The 25,218-nt window shown below is 42.6% G+C and overlaps 1 protein-coding gene across 2 annotated transcripts in view; it reads left to right on the top strand.

Moving 5' to 3' along the window:
- nkd1 (NKD inhibitor of WNT signaling pathway 1) overlaps positions 1–25,218 on the top strand; it is an 83,002-nt gene that overhangs the window by 20,930 nt on the left and 36,854 nt on the right. The window lies entirely within an intron of this gene.

Raw genomic sequence — 25,218 nt, 5'->3', positions numbered from 1 at the left:
TATTTTGTGTTGTGTGTTAGCAATACAGAAGCAATCCATATATAGTAACACAGTACCTCTACTTTACATATTTGGAATATCAATAACTCATGTTTTAAAGGGAGTTAGAGGTACCATTAAAGTGATAAATATCTTGCACTGGTTTCAAAGTGAAATACTTTATGTTGGATGGCTAAACAGCAAAAGGTCACTCACACCAATTTATAACAACAACTCGCATTTATATACTGCCTTTAATGTAGGAAAACATCCCAAAGCGCTTCACAGAGGTGTAATCAGACAAAAATGGACACCGAACCATAGAAGGAGATATTAGAGGGAGTGATGAAAAGCTTGGTCAAAGAGATGTGTTTTAAGGAGGGCTTTAAAGGAGGAGAGGGAGGTAGAGAGGGAATTCCAGAGTGTGAGGCCTGGATGGCTGAATTTCGACCACTAATGGAAGGGCAAAGGGAGGAGAGGATGCATGAATCCAGAGTCAGGGGACTGGAAAGTTCTGTTGGGAGGGGTGGGGGGATGCGGTATATGGTGAGAGGAGGCTGTAGAGATAGGAAGGGGCAAAGCCATGAAGGGATTTAAACGTGATGAAGAGAAATTTAAATTGGAGGCATTGGTGGACCAGGAGCAAATGTAGGCCAGCAAGGACAGGAGTGATGGGTGAGTGGCACTTGGTATGAGAGAGGAACAGTCAGCAGAGTTTTGGATTCTCACCCACTGCCCCCAGTGCAGAAATGGAGATGCAACATACCCTGGATTTTATGGAAATCATTTACTTGGATTTCATTATGTTAAGGCCATTTTATTGCTTATTCAGTTATTTCTGGATCTTCATAAGCATTAAATAGCAAGGAAATAAACTATATGAGCATCAGTAGCCATCAATTTTAAACCACAAACTAATTACCTGCTCTGTTTAATTATATTGTGTGATCTATGTTCTCTTTATATTTCACTGCGAAGAGGTCTCCTGATTTGCTCACACCTGAGGCTCTTATGAGTTGCTAATCTTTCACACTCGTGAATCAGACCACTTATGTCTTGCTTTAGATACTGTATCCTCAATTTCTTTCATTCCTCTCTTGGATTTTGCCACTTTGCCTGTGCTTATGGGCACATTGGTCTATGTAATAAATTAGGCCCAAAGAGTCACCCTTAAATATGATTGTAAATAAACAAGTTTTAATAGAAGGCATAAACTGTAGATAAATAAATGAAGAACAGACGGATACTGGACATTAATAAGAGTAACTCACTTCTCCATTTAATTTGTTTTTTTCCCTAACAGCCCATTATTTCCCACTGGTTATTCTGTTATAGACATTTGTGGGTACAATACAAAAATACAAGTCAACGGCCCAGATTTTAACTCCGGGCAGGTTTTGGGAGGTTTGGTGGCGGTCTGAGTTAGATTCTCATCCGTTGCTCCTGAAATGAGGCCAGGACATCATTTAAATCCCACTGGCTGACTTCCCACCAAGAATGGGGGGAGGGAAGGGCTAAGCTTTCCTTGTGGTACCTGGAGGAATACTCCAGCTCCATCTGGCCCCATAAGGAAAGTTTTTAAAAAAAACTTACCTGTTTGGACCTTATCTAGCCCTGGCTCCTCATCCCGCTGTCTTCACCTGGTGGGAAAGCTACAGTGACTTCCCCACTCAGGCTACCAGTTAAGATTGCAGTTGGGCCCTGATAACATTATTGGACCCTGACATGTATATATAAGGAAGGACCCCACCAGCTTTGGGCAAGCGTGCATGCCGCCTGCTCAGTCAAGCAGTTTAAAATTCGGAACAGTGAGTTCCTGGCACCCTTTTGGCGGGTAAGTAACATGGGCAATTTTAACTGACCACCCGCCCAGTTGATACTGGATGGATAGCGTTAATATCGCCACCAAAATGCTGACAATATTCGTGATCCTAGCTGCACAAGATCCTGTGATCTCAACACTTGCTACGAGTTACAATTTAAACCAACCTTTGCTTCTTGATCTGCAAACAATAGAGTAAAGCCATTGTATCAACATATATACTTGAGATGCCATACAACTGAAATCGGAACAAGTAGCAAACTTATACCTTCAAAGATTATTTACTAAAGATTACGATTACTAAACTTACTAAAATTGCAAAGCGTCTGAGTAATTATATTGAAATTGCTACATGTGTTAGCAGTTAAAATATGTTGGTCTGTTTTTCAAATCTTGCTGGAATGGGCTTCACCCTGGTTGTACAGCATGTGCTTGTTTGGGGCACTACACTTTTATCTCTTGTAATGGTAACCATTCCCCCCTCCAAAATGTTTTTTCAGTATCTTTTTGTTCCTTTCTTGGGAGATGAAAGGTTGTTCTTTCTTGTAATTGATCCTAGCTGTCTTCTGACCTGTCCAAGGATACCTAATTAAGGGTATTAGAAACAGCTGATAGTTTTGCCAGTTTAAATTTACATTTGATAAATTGACTGGAGGGAAAAGAGAAAGGATGAGAGAACGAGAGGGGGGTCTAATGCTTTTAGTTTTTATGCATTTTCTTCTCTTGAATTCCAATGCTTCTAAATCCATAAAACTTGAAATAAGAGAAGAGTCTCATCCACCCTCTTTAGGAGAGTGGTTTTCAGCTATTCAATAAACTAATGCTAATGTAAAATTGCTTCTAAAGCTTTAGATTTCTTTCATCAATTTTGCATGTGCACAGAACTTCTGTTCTTGGATGAAAATCTGTAAGTTTCATCCGCGGACTGCGTGGAATCACAGACAAAATGTTTATCAAATCTGTTGAGCACTTAATGGCATTCATTAAGCTAATACAGTGCAAACAGCAGTGACTCTGGGCTTTGATCAGTCAAGCGGCCTTTCCAGTAGGCTTTGGAGTCAAGATGTTTCCCTTTCATCATCTGGGCTTTGCTGTAGCTGACACGTTGATTAGAAACACAGATGGTTGCAAAAAAAAAAGTGCTGGTTGGGGGTAGGGTACATATCAAACGGGGAAAGTCAGCCACGACAATTGGCGCATGGTAGGGAACCGGAGCTGAGAAAAGAACAGCCAGTCTCTGGTGTTCATTGTTTTTGAAAATTGTGGCCCTTTTACTTAATCTGTGCTCAAATCTGGAACTAAATATGATGTCCAGAATTAGAAATATTCTCACAGAAATTAAAAAGGTTGAGTCCTTTAATCCTTCCATAGGATTTTAAAGGTAATTTAATGTATTTTTTGTTAGACAATTGATAGATTTCTAAAGCAGCAGCTCTATAATCTAAAGGGGCCTAAAGAGTTGTACCTGCTATTATTTGAGCAGTTATTTTACTAAATGTTTGGAAAGAGTAAGGAGCAGGTGTATTCATTGTACATGTTGTACAGAAAGAACCAAAGCTGATTTTTATGTGGCATGATATATAAAGTATTAAATTTGTATCATTTTAGGGAAGTTACTTACCGTATACAAATGTGATTCTCCTTTTGTCATAAAAAATAGAATAAATGGTATTCAAATTCTATACCTAAACCCTGCAGAAAATGGACAGTGAGAGCCACTTTCATCCATAGATACATTGTGGCAAATGAAAACAAAGCCATTTAGAAGTGTTGAGGTGCAAGTTGTGGAATTGTGTCAAGTGTTAGTGGGTTGTGTCACCCTAACAACAAAAACTGCAACAACAACGTGCATTTATGTATTGTCTTTAATGTAGAAAAGCACGGCGGGGCGTAAAGACACCACATATTTAAAGACACCACATGTTTTTGAACATCTGCAGAAATTGTTGGGAGTGGCTGGGTTATACGGCTACAGTGTACAGGCCTCACATGCTGGAACATGTAAAATCAATGACACCCGCTCAACAATTAATCCATTTGTACTGGTGACCCACAGTATTCCAGCTATGCCCTGTTTAAGTCCATGGTCTCCAATATCGAAAATGAGTAGTGCAGGGCTGAAATCCCAGTGCCAGGACATTGTCACCATACTGATATTCCCAGTTTGCTACAAACATATGGAAAAGATTCAAAGGCTGACTCTGATATCCGATATGGTATCTGTTTACACAGTATTTTCAGTATTCTACAGCTGGAGAGGTGAGATTTTATACTAGAGGGTTTCCAACTGCCAAGTTTACTCTGTAGGAGAGTCGACACTAGATTCATTTGGTATAAACATGTTTTTTTTAAAAAATCACCCTTGAGGTGTTTTTATATTGATAATGTGCTGATGATCGGGGAAGCATGGTACTTTTGCTGCTGATAGCACCCGGCAATATAAAGGAGACAAAGTCCAAGAATCCAACAGGGTCCAGAATGTGACTTTTCGTGGGTCTCAAGCAGCCATTGGAAGCAGTGGAAAATATACACCTTCTTCCTACTGACCCTCCAAAGGGCCTCATAATCACACTGGTGGCACACTAGTAAATTAGAAAAGAGGTCATTGTGAGTCTCCACCTGAGAACCACTCTCTTTGTGCTCCAGAATCAACATAAAATGCCTTTAGACAAATTTTGTGGGGCCTGCATTGCTTAAAGTGATGCAGGCCTGTTGTTTTGTGTGCGTATTTCTATGAAAGCCTATGGGTCTGAACTAAAAGACTGTTGAAGCCCAAAAGGAACTCATTACTCTTCCCTTGGCATTTGAGTTCACAATAAACTAATGCCATTAGATTTACCATACATGTGCTGTATATTCAAAGAAACAGAAATACTTGATAGGAAAAGAAAATTACAAATGTTGGAAATCTGAAATAAAACCAGAAAATGCTGGAATATGAAATCGCAAGGTGGGCTCATGTTTAGGATGTCAGATGATCCAAATATCAATCTAACTTTCTGTTTCAGATGCTGGTGGACCTGCACTGCATTTCCAGCATTTTCTTTTTTTATTTCAAATGAGAGATGATAATCTTGGACTGTTCAGAGCTACAAATTAATCTTGTTCTAGATTAAGACACATTGGTCAGTTGTATATGTTTTGATGATTCCGAAAGTACAAGTTCCCATCAACAAGAATTGCTGCTTTTCTCACTACAACAGAAAAGTGACTAGTACAGCCCTCTTGTGTTGAACATTGTTTGATAAAACAACATGCTTAATAACCATGGGCATAATTTTAGCTCGGAGCCGGGAAGGGGGCGTCCTTAGGATTTTGACGAAAGACGTCGTCTTTTTTTGACGGTTTCCCGTCTGACAGGCCGGCCTGATTGACAGGCTGGTCTCAGTCGGACGGGGGAAGAGGAAGGAAGAGGACGTGTTCAGGTAAGTGTTAGATTGTGGGGGGGGGCATCGGTGGGCATGGGGGACACCGAGGGGCTCAATCATCGGAGAGGGATTGGGGGTCAGTTATCGGGGGTCAGCGATCGTTGGGGGGTGTGTCGGCGATCATTGGAGGGGGCTGTCAGCGATCGTTGGAGGGGGTCTTCGGCGATCGTTGGGGGGGGGTCTTCGGCAATCGTGGGGGGTCTTCAGCGATCGTGAGGGGGTGTCAGCGATTGTTGGGGGTGTTGTCTGCGATCGTTGGGGGGGGTGTTCTCTGCGATCATTTGGGGGGGGTGTCAGCGATCGCTGAGGGGGGTGTCAGCGATTGTTGGGTGGTCGCTGCACGTAGGCTTATTGGACCTGGGGGAAGCACTCCTGCTTCTCCCGGCCCACAAGCAGTGCTATAAAGGCACTTACCTGCAGTTTCGTGCCTTCTCGCCTCCTTTCACGTCGGGAATCCCGGTCCCCAGAGGCTAAAATCAAATAAGCTTTGAAAATGGAGGCCCGCAGCCTCATTGAAAGCTTTTAATGACCAACCCACCTCTTGAGAGTGGGTTGGTTGCCTGCCCCTCGTCCCGCCCCCGTGAAAACCGGAAATGGGCGGGTTGGGGGTGGGCTTTAGATTTTTGCAATTTTTACTGCCTACCCCCAACCTGTCCTTATTTCCAGGCTAAAATCATGCCCCATGACTATGAACACAGTCAAACAATATTATTGTGTGATCTCAATGATAAAATTTTCAATTTAGAAACTAGAGACGTTAATGATTGGTTGAGTGTGATGGGGGCTCTGTGAGGTCATGTATTCTGCAAAGCTCTTTAAATAAAATATGTTGATGTTTTGCAGGACACTGTATGGTACATTGTAAGGCATTGATCCCAACTTTATTAAGAACTGACAGAAACTTGGGTGTATTTGTTCTTTAAGAATTGAGTTGAGTGCATTGGTTTTTAAACTTGTGCCCTGGTGCTCAGATTGATATTTCAATGTTGGCTTTGGAATAGTCCAGATCATAGCAAAAGTTTTATGTAGTGTTAACGTACTTGCAACTTGTGCCACTGTGGCCTTACCTTCACTGCCATGCTGTTCAGGATTTTGGTGTAATGCCAGAGAACAGTGTGCGAGTTGAGTACAGTGACTATTCCTTTATCAAAATTAACTTTTATTTTTTTTAATACACTGACCAGATTATTGGATTCTTACCTCTTTAAGACTCTGTTTTGAAACGCTTGTTTTTTAGAAACAAGTTGTGGTTTAATGCCTTGGCCACTCATCAGTGAGATTTTCTCCAACAAGCTGTATAATAAAATTCCTGCCTGGCAGCAGGACTGGTGACCCAGCCTGAATCCAACTGGCATGAAGAACAAACAATGGTACAGTGTATGCAAAAAGAGCTACTTTTTACCCCATTAGCTCTATTGTGAACCAACTGCATTTCTCTTCTATTACTCTTTTACTGTCACTTTGTATGGACTTCCAACTGGTGTTCCACCAGAGAACCAGTGATAATCATGACCATATATCCATTAGAGCCCATTTAAACAAAAAATACAATAAAATTGGATACAAGGCACAGTTTATATCAGAACAGCAAATCTATGACTTGTCCTCCTCATTTATATAGTCATTCCCAGTGACAGAATCACTCCTGTGATATATGGGGCAGGATTTTAAAAGGGAAAATCAGGTGGGTTGGGGGCCAGGGAGCAATCAATATCGCTGTTTTTGGGAGCAGGCAGACATCCCGGCTGGAACCTGTACATTTTTGAATGGGACTCGGGCAAATCTGTGTGCGTGCGTACAGCAGTCACCAGGAAGTCCCGCTCCCGCTTAATCCGGCGGGCCGATAACTAAAGGGGCAAATGTACCTCATTGAGGTACTTAAGGTAGTTTATTTTTTGTGTATTGGCCACTAAAAAAAATGTTCCCATGGCTTCCGATTCACACCTGGTGAAACCAGACACAAAGGGCCAGATCAGTGAAAAATAGACTAAATAAATTAAATAAAATTATATTTCCCATTGTAAAAAAAGTAAATAAAGTTACCTTAAAAATGATGTTGCCTTAATCCCTGCCCTCCGTTATCTCCACTCTAATGCCAATGAGGTTTCCTTCTCCCCCCCCCCCCCCACCCCTCCCCACCCTTGGATGTGCAGCTCCTGTTGACAGCCAGCCCGTCAGTCAGGCTGGCTGTCGGGTGCGAAACCCGGAAGAGGCTTTGATTGGCCTCATTAGGGTCAGTATCTGTACTTCCCTTCTGGGTTTCGCACTCGCAAATCATCCCCCCTGGACTATTCCTGCCGGCATATTAAAATCCTGCCCATGAAGTTTAAATCAGGGCAACTCTCCTGCATTCAACAGGAGTTTCATGTGTAAAGTTGCAATGTTGCATGTATAGGGATTGTGCCAGTATCACCTTGAGTTTCACTTGACCATATAGTTTCAATAGAGATCTTTCACAAGCTTTATGGATACTGGGTTAGTCCTCTATGGAGTTCTCTTGCTTTCTGCCACTCTTTAGTGGGAGGGGAGGCTAGGGTGAGGGAAAGAAACGGGGCAGAGGAGGAAAAGAGGAAAAGGGAGAGAAGTGAACTACATTAATGCCACTTGGTTGTCTTTGTGACCCATGTGACAAGAGGCAACTTGTTGCTTTTAACCATGTTTGTTTTGGCATGTGGCATGACTGTCCAATTTTTGATTGCTCTGTCCATTGCCGTATGTGAAGAGAAGTAGTTTAACACTGGGTAGAAATGAGGCTAATGAGTCCTTTTTACAGTGTATGTGTGTTCAGAACCACACTAATGTTTATTTCAAATGGCAGCCTGTGGCTATTAAAACCTTGTACTGTATGTGATAACATAATTTTCATTGATATGGCAATATATATCAAAGCATGCCAGCCTATCAGCACCTCAGAAACGGGCACATTTCCAACAAGGCCCCTAGCTACCTTGGCTGTGCTTCATTAATTTATTTCTAGTTCCCATGCTGTTGAATTTGACTTTCTGGCTGAGGGTTAGAAAGACGATGTGTGTGGTGACTGTAAATGGAAACAAATACATGTCCTATGGGATGGTTTTGAGTGTCGATGTTGCATGATTCATAGATATTAAAGACCTAACTTCTCCCAATGCTGTGCAAATTCTGTGTTCCTTTTCGTCATTGTGCAGATCAAAGAATTTGTTTTCTCCTGTATGGCGCAGTGCATTATGCATACAATCTAATTCCTAATTGGTGTGATGCATGTTGCCTGGCTATGACATTTTATTTTGCCCACACAGAAAATGACTACAGATACAGGGAAACTATAATTACGGACTTTCCCTTTTTTTATGTTTAGTTCAACATGCATTGGTGCCTGCTCGGAGTTTCCAGATAGGCTCAGTCCTTTGAATAGGTCATTGCAAACATTCTGTATTGGATTGCCGTGTTGGCTGTGAGAAAGTACGTGCCTTGCCAGATATGGAATCTGGTCCAGTGTGGTTTTTGTGTGAAGCACTTGGTGATGCAAATGCCATTGCTGCATAGTGGATGATGCCATTCACATGGTATTCACACGCCATTGAAAAGCTTTGCCAAACACTCTTCAATGGTGATAATGCCTCTTACAAGCCACTATGTTCATGATTTTTTTTTTGAAGTTCGTACTTCAGATTGGGACCAGAAAGAGGTGGACAATTAGGACTGTTGTCAAGTAGGTCTTGCATGCTTGCGTAACTTGGGACCTCTTGGTCCTTGCTTGCTAGGAAAAAGGGAAATAGTGAATTCAGTCATGGGATATAAATTCGGAACAGTGAATGCCTGGCAGCTTTTAAGTAACTTCGGCGATTTTAACTGTCTACCTGCCCAGTTTATGCTGGGCGGGTAGGGTGAAAATTGCCCTCTATTTTAAGTGTTATAAAAATGTTACCTAATTTACAAAGAAGCAGATTGACAGTATGGCAACTGTCTCCATGTCTAAGAGTGTTACATCAGGGGAATCCAGACCTTGCTATATGGAACACTGATCAATTCAAGATGTACGATACTTGCTTACTAGGGGAAAAGGAAATAGTGAATTTAGTCACGGAATGCAATATTTGTCCCAATTCCAAATGGCGCACATCTTTTACCCACCAGTGTTTAGAGAAATTCTGTTCTGTGTTCGCATCTGCTATAGTGAGTGTGCACAAACAATGAACAGAAATAGCTTTAACTATGGGTAGAAATCAACAGTAGGTTAGGTTTTGCACTGGATTATCATAACTAACCTTTAAAGTCCTTTTATAAATGATGGAAAGGACAAAAGGATGAGGAAAAAATTAAAGTCTGGCAAGTGGTTTACCGAGGTGCTTCAGAAGAGGATTATAGAGGTTACAGTAGGCCTATTGTGTAAATCTATTTAGGAGATAGCCCATGCATTGTCATGAATCTTTCAGTAATGTGGAATACTGATAACTAAGTCGGGGAAATGGACACATCTGCCAGTCTGATCACAATGACACAAACCAGATATAATCCATTTTTTCAACAAATTCTTGTGGCTGCCTCTTACTGAAGATTCCAAAAATGTCTCTGCTTTCTTTTTTCCAGTAGTATCATACATCTTGAAATGCTCAGTGTCCCATATAGCAAGGTCTATAGCAAGATGCAACACTATAAGACATGGAGACAGTTGACACAGTTTCAGTCTGCTTCTTTGTAAATTAGGTAACATTTTTCTAACACTCAAAACAGAGGGGGCGATTTTAACTGGGCAGGTGTGCAGTTAACATCGCAACGGTTACTTACCTGCTGGAAAGCTGCCAGGAACTCACCATTCTGAATTTTAACCTTCTCTACTGAGCAGGCAGCAAGGGCACCTGCCCAAAACCGGCCCTGGCAGCCGATAAGGTCAATTACCTGGTCTCAACAGGTGGCCTCTGGGCTGTGCAACTTCCTGCCACTTCTCGCCGACTTATCGTCTGGAACAGGCGGGAAGTCGTTCGGTGGGATTTAAATGAGGCCCAGGAGTTAAAGTAGCCTGGGTCTCATTTCTTGGGCAGAGGCTGAGTTTGCAATTCACCTCGCTACCCATCCGGAGTTAAAATCGGGGTCAGAAGATTGTAGCTCATTCTTTATTAGTAGAGAATAAAGGTTCCTATCATTCTTGGAGGATTTAAAGAAACAATGTCATGAATAAAAGCTATTGGGAGTCAAAATGTGCACTCTTTCAGCGTTTTAACCATATAATCTACTTAAGTCCTTATCCTTGAAGTTTCAATATGTTGGTGCATGGTCCAAATTCTAATGCTGCCTTTCAAGTATTATAGGATCACATGACTATCAGGAAACTTTATTTAAACCTTGCTGTGCCACATCTGTTAACTTTTAAGGAATGAGACATAAATAAAATAGTTACACCAGTTACAGACTAAAATTATACTCTGAATTTTAGATGATCAAAAAAAGGTGATAAACCCTCACCTTTGTTAGAACATTCCATTTAAGGAAATGTTCTCTCGTGTAGGCTTGTCTACAAGAATGTTGGATCTTTTTGTTGAGCTCTCTCACGCTATGTTGATGTTACAGTGCTGAATTGCAATGAGCATTCGGATTATTGGCCAAATGTTAGTTCTGCAAATTTGAACATGGGAATCCATCGGCATTTATAACAGTTAGAACTTTTAGGAACTTGGAGGTTAGAAAAATTGTCAAACAAAACATACCAAAAAGATGAAGTTCATTTATATTGATTTTTTCCCTAAATTCACTATGCTCATCATGGCAAATGGAACTCTTCTAAAAGAAAGAAAGAAAGAATTTGTATTTATATAGCGCCTTTCACAATCTCAGGACGTCCCAAAGTGATTTACAGGCAATGAAGTACTTTTAAAGTGTAGTCAGTGTTGTAATGTAGGAAATGTGGCAGCCAATTTGCACACAGCAAGGTCCCACAAACAGCAGTGTGATAATGACCAAATAATCTGTTTTTTTTAGCAATGTTGGTTGAGGGATAAATATTGGCCAGGAGTCCGGGGAAAACTCCCCTGCTCTTCTTCAAAATAGTACCATGGGATCTTTTATGTCGACATGAGAGAGCAGACAGGGCCTTGGTTTAACGTTTCAACTGAAAGATGGCACCTCCGACATTGCAACACTTCCTCAATACTGCACTGACGTATCAGCTTAGACTTAATGCTCAAGTCTCTGGACTGGGACTTGAACCCACAACCTTCTGAGTCAGAGGCAAGAGTGCTACCAATGAGCCACAGCTGACAGTAATACTAATAGTAGCAATCTGTGTGTGTGTGTGTATAGCACTGTTAGAAAATTTTCAAAAAAGTACTTGTGTATAAGATTAGTAAAACTGCCCGAGGTTAACTTTTCACCATTCACCAGGTGTTACTTTAACTTTTATTCACAAGTGAACAAATTTGCAAAGTGAGCCAAAGCGGCCTTTTAATCCCTAAACTGTGACTAGTACTTTAATTGGTATAACGTTATTTGTAGTTTTTTTTTGTTTTTTTTTTATTCGTTCACGGGATGTGGGCGTCGCTGGCAAGGCCGGCATTTATTGCCCATCCCTAATTGCCCATGAGAATGTGGTGGTGAGCCGCCTTCTTGAACCGCTGCAGTCCGTGTGGTGACGGTTCTCCCACAGTGCTGTTAGGAAGGGAGTTCCAGGATTTTGACCCAGCGACAATGAAAGGAACGGCGATATATTTCCAAGTCGGGATGGTGTGTGACTTGGAAGGGAACGTGCAGGTGGTGTTGTTCCCATGCGCCTGCTGCCCTTGTCCTTCTAGGTGGTAGAGGTCGTGGGTTTGGGAGGTGCTGTCGAAGAAGCCTTGGCGAGTTGCTGCAGTGCATCCTGTGGATGGTGCACACTGCAGCCACAGTGTGCCGGTGGTGAAGGGAGTGAATGTTTAGGGTGGTGGATGGGGTGCCAATCAAGCGGGCTGCTTTATCTTGGATGGTGTCGAGCTTCTTGAGTGTTGTTGGAGCTGCACTCATCCAGGCAAGTGGAGAGTATTCCATCACACTCCTGACTTGTGCCTTGTAGATGGTGGAAAGGCTTTGGGGAGTCAGGAGGTGAGTCACTCGCCGCAGAATACCCAGCCTCTGACCTGCTCTCGTAGCCACAGTATTTATATGGCTGGTCCAGTTAAGTTTCTGGTCAATGGTGACCCCCAGGATGTTGATGGTGGGGGATTCGGCGATGGTAATGCCATTGAATGTCAAGGGGAGGTGGTTAGACTCTCTCTTGTTGGAGATGGTCATTGCCTGGCACTTATCTGGCGCGAATGTTACTTGCCACTTATCAGCCCAAGCCTGGATGTTGTCCAGGTCTTGCTGCATGCGGGCTTGGACTGCTTCATTATCTGAGGGGTTGCGAATGGAACTGAACACTGTGCAGTCATCAACGAACATCCCCATTTCTGACCTTATGATGGAGGGAAGGTCATTGATGAAGCAGCTGAAGATGGTTGGGCCTAGGACACTGCCCTGAGGAACTCCTGCAGCAATGCCCTGGGGCTGAGATGCTTGGCCTCCAACAACCACTACCATCTTCCTTTGTGCTAGGTATGACTCCAGCCACTGGAGAGTTTTCCCCCTGATTCCCATTGACTTCAATTTTACTAGGACTACTTGGTGCCACACTCGGTCAAATGCTGCCTTGATGTCAAGGGCAGTCACTCTCACCTCACCTCTGGAATTCAGCTCTTTTGTCCATGTTTGGACCAAGGCTGTAATGAGGTCTGGAGCCGAGTGGTCCTGGCGGAACCCAAACTGAGCATCGGTGAGCAGGTTATTGGTGAGTAAGTGCCGCTTGATAGCACTGTCGACGACACCTTCCATCACTTTGCTGATGATTGAGAGTAGACTGATGGGGCGGTAATTGGCCGGATTGGATTTGTCTTGCTTTTTGTGGACAGGACATACCTGGGCAATTTTCCACATTGTCGGGTGGACGCCACTCCACTTCATCTAACCCAATCAGGATACCCTATTTCTATTCCTTTCTCCCCCATGTGCTTATCTAGCATCCCCTTAAATGCATCTATGCTGTTTGCCTCAACAACTCCTTGTGCTAGCGCGTTCCAAATTCTTACCACTCTTTGGTTAAGGAAGTTTCTCCTGAATTCCCAATTGGATTTTATATTTATAACCCCTTGTTTTGGACTCCCCCACAAGTGGAAACATTTTCTTTACGTCTACCCTATCAAACCCTTTCAATATCTTAAAGACCTCTATCAGGTCATTTCTAGACAATCTTGTTCCCAAACAGAAACAAAATAACATGCCAATTTTTCCCCCTGCAGTAAGTAATGAACCTCCAATGCATTCTGCATGTCTCATGGGCCCTGATTTGAACTCCGGGCCAGTTATCAGCAGGTAAGCAGCGGTATGAGTTAGAAACTCACTCGCTGCCACAGAATGGAGGCCTGGGGTATTTGAACTTCTAGGCCTGATATAAATCCTGCCGAGCGATGTCCCACCTGTTCCGGCCGGGAAGCGCTGGAAATTCACCTGGCCCAGAGGCCAGGTAAGTAGTGGTATCAGCCACCGGGACCATTCCACAGGGGTCTTGTAATTGGAGGGGGAGTGAGTGGGATGGTGAGGCGAGTCCACAGCAAGTGAGGTCTAAGCTTTCTTGGTGGGGCCCTCCTGCTCCTCCTGTCTCCACAAGGAACGTGCAAACAAAGTGAAAGAAATTACCTTTTTGTGCCTGTTCTGGCCCCGATTCGCCTCTTCGCTAGTTTGGCCAGGCAGGAAACTCATGGCCGTTTCCCATTCAGGTCGCTCTTAATATTGCAGTTACATCGAGTTACATTGAAACTACAGCAAGGAGACAGGCCATTCGGCCCAGCTGGTCTACGCCGGCATTTATGCTCCACACGAGCCTCCACCCCCCACCCCACTTCATCTAACCCAATCAGGATACCCTATTTCTATTCCTTTCTCCCCCATGTGCTTATCTAGCATCCCCTTAAATGCATCTGTGCTGTTTGCCTCAACAACTCCTTGTGCTAGCGCGTTCCAAATTCTTACCACTCTTTGGTTAAGGAAGTTTCTCCTGAATTCCCAATTGGATTTTATATTTATAACCCCTTGTTTTGGACTCCCCCACAAGTGGAAACATTTTCTTTACGTCTACCCTATCAAACCCTTTCAATATCTTAAAGACCTCTATCAGGTCACCCCTCATCCTTTTCTAGAGAAAAGAGCCCCAGCCTGGTCAGCATTTCTTGATAAGGATATCCTCTCAGTTCTGGTATCCTTGTGAATCTTTTTTGCACCATCTCCAATGCCTCTGTACCCTTTCTATAATATGGAGACAGGAACTGTGCACAATACTCCAAGTGTTGTCTAACCAAGGTTCTATACAAGTTTAACATAACTTCTTTGCTTTTCAATTCTATCCCTCTGGAAATGAACCCCAGTGCTTGATTTGCTTTTTTTATGGCCATGTTAACCTGCGTCGCTACTTTTAGTGATTTGTGTATCTGTAACCCTAGATCCCTTTGCTCCTTTATCCTGTTTAGACTCTTATTATCCAAGCAGTATCTGCTCTTCTTATTCTTCCTACCAAAATGTACTACCTCACACTTATTTATATTACAATTCATTTGCCAATTACACTCCCATTCTGCAAATTTATTAATGTCCTCTTACATTTTGACACATTCTTCCTTTGTATTAACTACACTCCCCAATTTGGTGTTGTCCGCAAATTTTGTAATTGTACTTCCAATTCCCGAATCCAAATCGTTAATGTAAATTGTGAGCAACAGTGGTCCCAGTACCGATCCCTGTGATACACCACTTCCCAACTTTTGCCAGTCTGAGTAGCCACTCTTAACCCTTACTCTCTGTTTCCTGTTTTGTAGCCAACTTGCTATCCATTCTGCTACCTGTCCCCTGACTCCACATACTCTGACCTTAGCCACGAGTCTACAATGCGTTACCTTATCGAAGGCCTTTTGACAATCCAAATATATTACATCAACTACATTACCCTTGTCTACCCTTTCTGCTATTTCTTCAAAGAATTCAATAAGGTTGGTCAAGCGTGACTTTGCCTTCTGAAATCCCATGCTGACTACTCTTTATTTTATTTTCATTATCTAGATGTCTTTTGATTACATTTTTGAGTAAAGATTCCATTATCTTTCCTACCGCCGACGTTAAGCTAACTGGCCTATAGTTCCCTGGACTTGTTCTGTCTCCCTTTTTAAATATAGGAATACTATTAGCTGTTCCCTTTTCTAGTGAATTTTTACATACATGTAATGGTACCTCTGTTGACTCCTCCCTAACTTCAATATTCGCGGATGCAATCCATCCGGACCATCTGATGACGTCATCGGGACCCAACATACATCTGTTAAAAAGGACCCCGCTGGCTTTGGGCGGGTGTCCTTGCTGCCTGCTCAGTCGAGCAGGTAAATCGCAACCAGTCAGCTCACGAAGGCTCCAGGGCGGTTTCTGGTGGGCGGGTACGATTAAAATCCCCCCCCATGGTTTTGGTTTGCTCCCTGGGTTTTGTGTTTCTGTGGCTTCCTGTATTTCTGCCTCACTCCTTGTCTTCTCCAGCAATGCAAAATAAAAAGTCACTGGTGCTTTATTCATGCACTTTGGACTAGCCGAAAGCATTTTAAAATCTTATAGAAGGGTTTCAACTACACCAAATGCCAGGGTTGAGGAAACCATCAGCATTTTAACTTGCTTGGTCCATTTCTAGCGCAGCAGATGCACGCTTCCTATTCTCTGCTCCTGTAGCTGAATCTTTCTGTCACCTGCTCCTTATTTAAAAAAAACACCAGAGGGTATATTTCCCTCCATTTGTATTTTCAGCTTTATATTCATGTCTGCTTTTTCACTGATAGTTACTGGAGGATAATATAACCCCTTGTTTTTTTGCATTTCCACATGTATGTAAAAATATTTGGGGGGTGTTGAGAGGGGGTGCAATTATGTTGCATATAAATAGATTTTCAGTTAATATAACATTTTATAATGTATGTTTATAATAAAATACCTAAATATTTAAAGATTTTTTTAATGCACTTAGAAGCACAAACTCTTAGATGTTAAATTTGGTCAGTTCTCCAACCAGATAATGGGCTATATTTTCCTCTGTTCATGAATTTCAGTGAAGAAATAGTTCTGAGTATGAGGCTGTGTTTCCTGTTTTATATTTGTATCTAATCTTTGGTCAAACTAGTGTAAAATGTGAATTCTTTATGTTAGTCTTGTTGTGAAATATTGTTGGAGTGTGAAAAGAGAAGATACTAAACGTGTTCTGCTGTTCAGTCCTTGCATGTGGCCGAGATAGATTTAACTATTGTAATTTCATCCTTCATAAATAGAGGCCTGAAGTCATAGTATCCCCACTGCGTGCTACTTGAATCGTCTCAGAAATGAAATGTATATGTGGTGTCAGTAGTTTTTCCATGATCCTATTAATAAACATTCACTATTGGTTTAAATGACAGCCTCATACAGTTCAAACATTGAAGAATCCAGGCCAACTCTCTGCCTTTCACATTAGAGTGCTGACCACCCAGTGAGCAGGGCCTGTGGGACCAGCCTGAAGCGACTGTACAGAAAGTCCTAGTAATCTTATCAGTGACGAACTTGATTTTTCTGAGGATTTGGAAAGATCCTGGGCGTGCTTTACAAAATGCTTTCTTTTATCAGTCCAGTTTTCTGATCCTTTTCAACCAGTCATGTATGAAGACAGAGATCCAAGTTACTGATTCATTCTTTGTACAGTGATCAGGGCAGGGGGATGGCAGGAAATGCACTTACTGCAGAGTGCCATCTGATGCTGGAAGCATAACTGGTGCCGAACTTGCATCTTCACCATTACATTCAGCTCATGGTTAGAATGCTGCTTTTGTTCTACTTTTGGATTTACAAACAGTTATAAATCACACTTTAGGTCATGTAACCGAATTGTATTAAAGGTTTTATTGCAGTTGAGAGTGTAGGTGGCCCAAAGTGTAATGTTTGCTTTTGTTTTGTTAAACTCAGCAGGATAAGGGTGTCCTGGTTATTGCTTTTTGCCACTTTTTCCTTTATTTCCTTAAAGAAAAGAGAATACATAGTTATATTTTTTGAAATTGCAGTAGAGTTTTGTCTCACGGTACTCACAGGAGAGTACATCAGCGCACTTAGAATCATAGAATCATAGAAGTTTACAACATGGAAACAGGCCCTTCGGCCCAACATGTCCATGTCGCCCAGTTTATACCACTAAGCTAGTCCCAATTTCCTGCACTTGGCCCATATCCCTCTATACCCTTCTTACCCATGTAACTGTCCAAATGCTTTTTAAAAGACAAAATTGTACCCGCCTCTACTACTGCCTCCGGCAGCTCGTTCCAGACACTCACCACCCTTTGAGTGAAAAAATTGCCCCTCTGGACCCTTTTGTATCTCTCCCCTCTCACCTTAAATCTATGTCCCCTCGTTATAGACTCCCCTACCTTTGGGAAAAGATTTTGACTATCTACCTTATCTATGCCGCTCATTATTTTATAGACTTCTATAAGATTACCCCTTAACCTCCTACTCTCCAGGGAAAAAAGTCCCAGCCTATCCAACCTCTCCCTATAAGTCAAACCATCAAGTACCAGTAGCATCCTAGTAAATCTTTTCTGCACTCTTTCTAGTTTAATAATATCCTTTCTATAATAGGGTGACCAGAACTGTACACAGTATTCCAAGTGTGGCCTTACTAATGTCTTGTACAACTTCAACAAGACATCCCAACTCCTGTATTCAATGTTCTGACCAATGAAACCAAGCATGCCAAATGCCTTCTTCACCACCCTATCCACCTGTGACTCCACTTTCAAGGAGCTATGAACCTGTACTCCTAGATCTCTTTGTTCTATAACTCTCCCCAATGCCCTACCATTAACGGAGTAGGTCCTGGTCTGATTCGATCTACCAAAATGCATCACCTCACATTTATCTAAATTAAATTCCATCTGCCATTCATTGGCCCACTGGCCCAATTTATCAAGATCCCGTTGCAATCCTAGATAACCTTCTTCACTGTCCACAATGCCACCAATCTTGGTGTCATCTGCAAACTTACTAACCATTCCTCCTAAATTCTCATCCAAATCATTAATATAAATAACAAATAACAGCGGACCCAGCACCGATCCCTGAGGCACACCGCTGGTCACAGGCCTCCAGTCTGAAAAACAACCCTCTACAACCACCCTCTGTCTTCTGTCGTCAAGCCAATTTTGTATCCAATTGGCTACCTCACCTTGGATCCCATGAGATTTAACCTTACGTACCAGCCTACCATGCGGTACCTTGTCAAAGGCTTTGCTAAAGTCCATGTAGACCACGTCTACTGCACAGCCCTCATCTATCTTCTTGGTTACCCCTTCAAAAAACTCAATCAAATTCGTGAGACATGATTTTCCTCTCACAAAACCATGCTGACTGTTCCTAATCAGTCCCTGCCTCTCCAAATGCCTGTAGATCCTGTCTCTCAGAATACCCTCTAACAACTTACCCACTACAGATGTCAGGCTCACCGGTCTGTAGTTCCCAGGCTTTTCCCTGCCGCCCTTCTTAAACAAAGGCACAACATTTGCTACCCTCCAATCTTCAGGCACCTCACCTGTAGCTGTCGATGATTCAAATATCTCTGCTAGGGGACCCGCAATTTCCTCCCTAACCTCCCATAACGTCCTGGGATACATTTCATCAGGTCCCGGAGATTTATCTACCTTGATGCGCGTTAAGACTTTCAGCACCTCCCTCTCTGTAATATGTACACTCCTCAAGACATCACTATTTATTTCCCCAAGTTCCCTAACATCCATGCCTTTCTCAACCGTAAATACCGATGTGAAATATTCATTCAGGATCTCACCCATCTCTTGTGGTTCCGCACATAGATGACCTTGTTGATCCTTAAGAGGCCCTACTCTCTCCCTAGTAACTCTTTTGCCCTTTATGTATTTGTAGAAGCTCTTTGGATTCTCCTTTGCCTTATCTGCCAAAGTAATCTCATGTCCCCTTTTTGCCCTCCTGATTTCTCTCTTAACTCTACTCCGGCAATCTCTATACTCTTCAAGGGATCCACTTGATCCCAGCTGCCTATGCATGTCATATGCCTCCTTCTTCTTTTTGACTAGGGCCTCAATCTCCCGAGTCATCCAAGGTTCCCTACTTCTACCAGCCTTGCCCTTCACTTTATAAGGAATGTGCTTACCCTGAACCCTGGTTAACACACTTTTGAAAGCCTCCCATTTACCAGACATCCCTTTGCTTGCCAACAGACTCTCCCAATCAACTTCTGAAAGTTCCTGTCTAATACCATCAAAATTGGTCTTTCCCCAAATTAGAATTTTAACTTTTGGGCCAGACCTATCATTCTCATGACTTATCATGGAAAAGATCCCAGGACACTATTTCAAAAAAGAATAGGGGAGTTCTCCTGGTGTCCTGGCCAATATTTGTTCTGCAATCAATATCACTAAAATAGATTATCTGGTCATTATCACCTTTGCAGTTTGTGGGAGCTTGCTGTGCCCAAATTGGCTGTCACATTTCCAACATTACAACAGTGACTACACTTCAAAAAGTGCTTAATTGGCTGTAAAGCACTTTGAGACTTTACAGTCGTGAGGTGGTGAACAGCGCTGTATAAGTGAAAGTTCTTTCTTTCATGGTGGGGGTGATGGTTGCCTAACCCATGCAGTACTGCTGACCCAATCACAATGGACTTTAGCTTTAAATTCTGTCAACTTCTAACTTTTGATTGACAACTGGATTTAGTGAAAAGAACAAAAGCATTAAACATTTTACAGCATTCCCCAAAAAAACTAAATCCCTGAAATAAAATTATAAAATGTTTTTAATGCAGGAACCTCAGGGCAGTCCTGCAGGGTTAACTATGCTGCAGAATCAATACACAGCCCAATAGTTACAGCACTAGAACACTGCACTCTGTACAGGGAACATCAGCTTGTATCCTAGTCCTGATTTGACATTGAAACTAGGATTGTCCTAAATAGGTCTGGGGAAGGGATGTGCCCAGTTCCCAGATATCTTAAGCGTGACTCCCGTTACTCCAAGGAACAACGCTGATGCCATCACACACTCCTGACTAAGAATGACAACATGAATTTGAGAGAGAAAGGAGATGAAAAAAACTTTTCTTAAAAAGACTGCAGCAAAGATCAATTTAGAAACCACATAAGACAGCTGAACAGACTCTGTGTGCTGTATCTTTGTCCACTGAGAGAACTCTTTGATTCTACAAACCAGCAAGATGTCCTGTGACATTGTTTACTGGAAACATGCATCACAAAATCAGAACTGGTAAATTATTTCAGAAGTGAAGAGCAGTCCCCACCTCGGATTAATAGTTTCAGAGCTCATGCAAGCAATGGAAATCGGGGAGGGATGATACTGGGCATCTGGGATGGGATTAATGGACAATTCTGGCCCACAATTAATGCAGGAGCTGGTACAGGGTTGATTGGGAAAGGAAAGGTGGGACTGAAGTGTGACAGAGATAAACATTACACAGTTAGCAGAATAAGGAGGAAGAAAGGAGAGGGCATTGGAGGGAGGGATAGAAAAAAATAGAATAAAGCATGTATGAGAGAGAAGGTAAAGACTAAATGTAAAGGTTTTAAGTAAAGATGTTTATGTTCTTCTGACATGCAACGTTTCAGAATGATCGGCACAGCCTGGGCTCTAGGGTGGGGCTGAGCAGCTTCCTACCTCCTGCTAAAAGACTAAGTTGCTTGTGGAAACAAGATTTAAGTTTTATTTTATATAATCATTGGTCTTTATGTACTCACCAACAATTGAACCAGAGGATTTTAAAAAAAAAGAATTAGTTTTGACAGTTCAAACCTATCGGTAAATGAGAGCTGGGCAGACTGCTGCCTCCGATTAACATAATCCAACAAACTGACCATCACTTCAGGGAGTGGCTGCCAGCAGCATTAGACACTCCAGACTCAAAGCTCAGAGAACCGGCTATAGGAAAGCAATCACAGCACAGAAATAAATAATGAAACAATAAATATAGAAATAATAAAAATGAATCAGTAAACTCTTAGGGTTGTTGATATGGTTGTATGGCTACTGGGAATTACAGAATAGTTTCCAAGTCCCTGAAGTTGTGCCTGTCGAGGACTTGGAATTGCTGAGCTAGGACTGTCACATTTTGGTATTTTTTAACCATTTTGCCACGCAAGGGTTTGCTAAGTGACTGTTTGAGGTCCATCAATTCCTGTGTGCCATTCGCTTTTTGTGTTTGCATTTAATATTCAACAATCGTTCACCCTCACTGACTTACTGTGGCTGAGCGGCATTATGACCTGTCATCTGAAGCCACAGCAGTTGGGTGTATGTGGTGAGCATTCGTCAATTTGTAGTTGTTCAGTGCATTTGAGCTTGGCTTCCTTTGTTCCTAGTAGGGCTCTCTGTAGCTGACCTGTGTTACTCTCGTCGGTCCTGGGGGATTATGCTTTGCTGAGTAGGGAGTTTCTTCGGGTGCCATTTTGTTGATTAGAGGCTGCTTGCCAGTTGTTGGTGTGAGCATTGGGAGGGTCCCTAGTTTGGATTTGGTGAGGCAGACTTTGGGAAAGAAGATGTACTTCTGAAATCTTTTGATGAATCTTTCTGTCCTGTCTGGGGGAAGCAGTGCTTTAGTTGGAAGCAGCATCTGTGCCCCCACCTTCTCTGGGTGCAGGGTATACTTCAGCTGCTCAGGCATTAAGGTCACTGGAGATGGAGAAGAGTAAAGTTTTAGGATTAATTTTAGGCCACTTTTCTCCCCTTGCCTCCTGTCCTAAGGGTGTTGACTCCTTGCTAGAGTAAAGTAGGCAGGTGTGTGTTACCTTCCAGTATTTTGCTCAAGTGGCCAACTTTCATGTGGTGAGTCTTGATAGTGAGAGTTGGCAGGTATTTGACTGCATTAGACAGAACAGTTGTATCTGATCCTGTCCTCACCAAAAATGTCCATGTGCACACTTCCAGTAGGGGTCACCGAATAGTGACTGGAAGTGGAAGCCCTGGCTAAATATCCCTGCCAACCCAGGAGCACTGTGTCCACTTGCAGAGTCCACTACCAACTCCCTGCTGAGATCAGCTAACTCAGCACACACTAGAGATCAAACCGGAGACATTATTGGCCTGCAAAGCTCAGCTACTCACTGGATAAAGTTGCCGAGCCATCAGGGAGCTAATTGGAGTTTCTTTCCCTTGCTGTGACATTCACAAAATTTACATTTTGGTTGGGAGATTTGTCCCCAGCTTATCAGTTGATTGCAGCTTCTGCATTCCTGATCTTGAGATTTGGTGGGTATCGAGGCCATAGCTTCCAAGGACACTGAGTTCAGAAGGGCACCTGGCAAGGCTTCCCCTCCCCCATGCTCCGCTTTTTATTCCGCTTGTCATAAAGCCATTAGTTGAAAATGTAGTGACCTACTCTGAATCGGGGCAATTTTAACAGCATCATTGGGGAGTTTTTAAATATTGTACAATGAAACTGGTCTAGAACAACATGGCTCCCAGCTTGCATACACTTGCCCGTTAAATGAGATATTTTGAAAACGAAAATGTTGTTTGTACCAAATCAAAGTGCTGCCTTGTTCTCTTTACATAATATTTCACTCTGTGTATTAATGCAGTTTTTGCATTAACAAAAATAGTTTGAAAGTTGCAATTTCTGTGGCTGCTTTTAAGTTTTGAGAGTACAAGGGAAAATGTTCAAAGCTATATTGGGAACTTTTTGGTGAAAGCTGAGTTAGGAGCTGGGAGCCCTTCAACAACCATTGGCAACTACACTGATGTGTATGAATTGATGGTTTTCCATTACAGGTTTAAATCGCAATTGCTGAGATTAAACCGTTGGTCTCGGTATACAAGTTGCCTTTGAGGCTGGTTTCACTATGTGTGGATGATCTTCTTTATCTATTCCACATATTTTACTCTCAATTTCTTGTGATAACATTTCTCCTTACAAAGTCAAGATTCCAACATTGGAGACCATATTACATTGAACTTGTTAAATTTGCTCCATTAGATTGTTAGGTGGAAGGTACAAATACTTCAGCACAAACCCAAGTGGAATACGCAGATGTGGTCTGATTGTTCCTTTGGGTTTATTCCAGATGTCTGAATTTGACCCAGTTTGGACAACTTTAGATTTAAATCTATCATCCCTTATATAAAAAAAATTAAAATAGTGAATTAGATGTATACACAGTGAAACCTGTGTGCATGTGCGCAATACTATTGTCCCTCTTTTGTTTTCCTTATTGTGACGGGAAGTGACTAGTGCTTATGACTGGGGCACCAGAGAGAGATCTGTGTGGAGAATGCTGGGTACAAACTGGTATTCTACCTTCTGTGACACTCTTAACATATCATTTACCACTTATAGACTAGCACACGATAGCATTGTGGGGAAGGTGCCCGTATAACATGGTGGTTTAAGTGTACATACATTCCTTAGCAGCCCAGGGAAGGGGTGCATCTACATTTCTTGGTAGTTTAGAATTGAATATCTATTCATCCCTGGCAGTGTGGTCGTGTTAGCAGGGGAAACGATGTTTATATATTTTATATTCTTAGGTGGCCCAGCAGTGAATATGGGCTCATTGCCTGCTAGTCTAGAGAGTGAAAATGTTCCTGTATTCTCAGTAGTCTAGCAGTGAAGGTGTGTTTGTTTTCTGGAAATCTGGATAGTTGAATGTATCCACAGACCTTGATGATCCAGTAGGAACTGTACATTTGGTTTGTGGGAGTTTAATGTGGGAAGTGAGGTATGTGTTTATATTCTATGGAATTCTAACAGTGGTCAGTTTTTCAGCTTCAGGTTTTCAAAGGGGAAAAAAAAGTTCCCAGTGTTTAAAAGACAAGTGAAGAAATGTTATTGCTTCTCCCTTCTCTCAGACCTCAGGGGTATATACAGAGGAACAATGAGTTTGGGGGGCAGATGGGAGGGTGGGGGTTGTAGCATTGAAGAAGATTGCAGAGGTAGGGAGGTGGGGGGCATGGAGCAAGTTAAACATAAGGATGAGAATTTTACAATTTGAGGCATGGGGGGAGGGGGTGCGGGGCAATCAGTAGAGCCAATATAGGTCAGTGAGGACAGATTGATGGGTGAACAGAACCTGGTACAGGATAGGATACAGGCAGCAGGGTTTGGATGAGCTTGTCTGCGAGGGTAAAGGATGGGATGCCAGCCAGCAATGCATTGGAATAGTCGAGTCTGAAGGTTTCAAAAGCATGGATGAGGGTTTCAGTGGCAGATGGGCTGAGGTAGTGCCAGTGGCAGGCAATGTTAGGAGGTCAAAGGCGGTCTAGGGAGGGGTATGGAATCAGTAGCTAGGGTACAGAGTTGTGGTGGAGGTGGAAAATGATGGCTTCAATCTTCCCGGTGTTTAACTGGAGGAAATTGTGGCTCATCCAAGACTCAATATTGAGCAAGCAGTCTGACAGCATAGAGGCAGTGGAGGGGTTGAGAGGTGATGGAGTGGGAGACGGGAGTATAATTAGCGTACACATAGAAGCTGACTCCATGTTTGCAAATGATGTCACAAGCCTGCCCCTTCTACCTAGCCGTGCCTCTTTTTTCTCCAACTCCAAATTACTGCAATAACTCCACTCCATCAGAAATCGAGCTTTCAGCCAGTATACCCGAACTCTGGAATTTTCTTTCAAAAACACTTAGCCATACTATTTCTGTCAGTCCACCATTTTAATCTGCTGTTTGAAGCTGGCAGCAAAGGTGCCAGCCTGAAGCTGGCAGGATCCCTCTTTGAAAATGCTGACGTCCAGTGACGTTATCTGGCTCTGACTGCGACCTCTGTGGTTTTCCCGACAGGTAAGGAAGAAGCAGTTCAAGATAACTTTTTTACTTTGAGGGGCCAGGAAGAGCAGGAGTGCTGCTCCAGACCCCACAAGGATAGTTTATCCCTCCGCTGTCTTGGACTCCCCCTGCGGCAGTTAAAATTTTTGTGG

The sequence above is a fragment of the Heptranchias perlo genome, chromosome 16, assembly GCF_035084215.1.
Source record: "Heptranchias perlo isolate sHepPer1 chromosome 16, sHepPer1.hap1, whole genome shotgun sequence".
Lineage (NCBI taxonomy): Eukaryota > Metazoa > Chordata > Chondrichthyes > Hexanchiformes > Hexanchidae > Heptranchias > Heptranchias perlo.
This window is presented reverse-complemented; position numbering and strand designations above follow the sequence as displayed.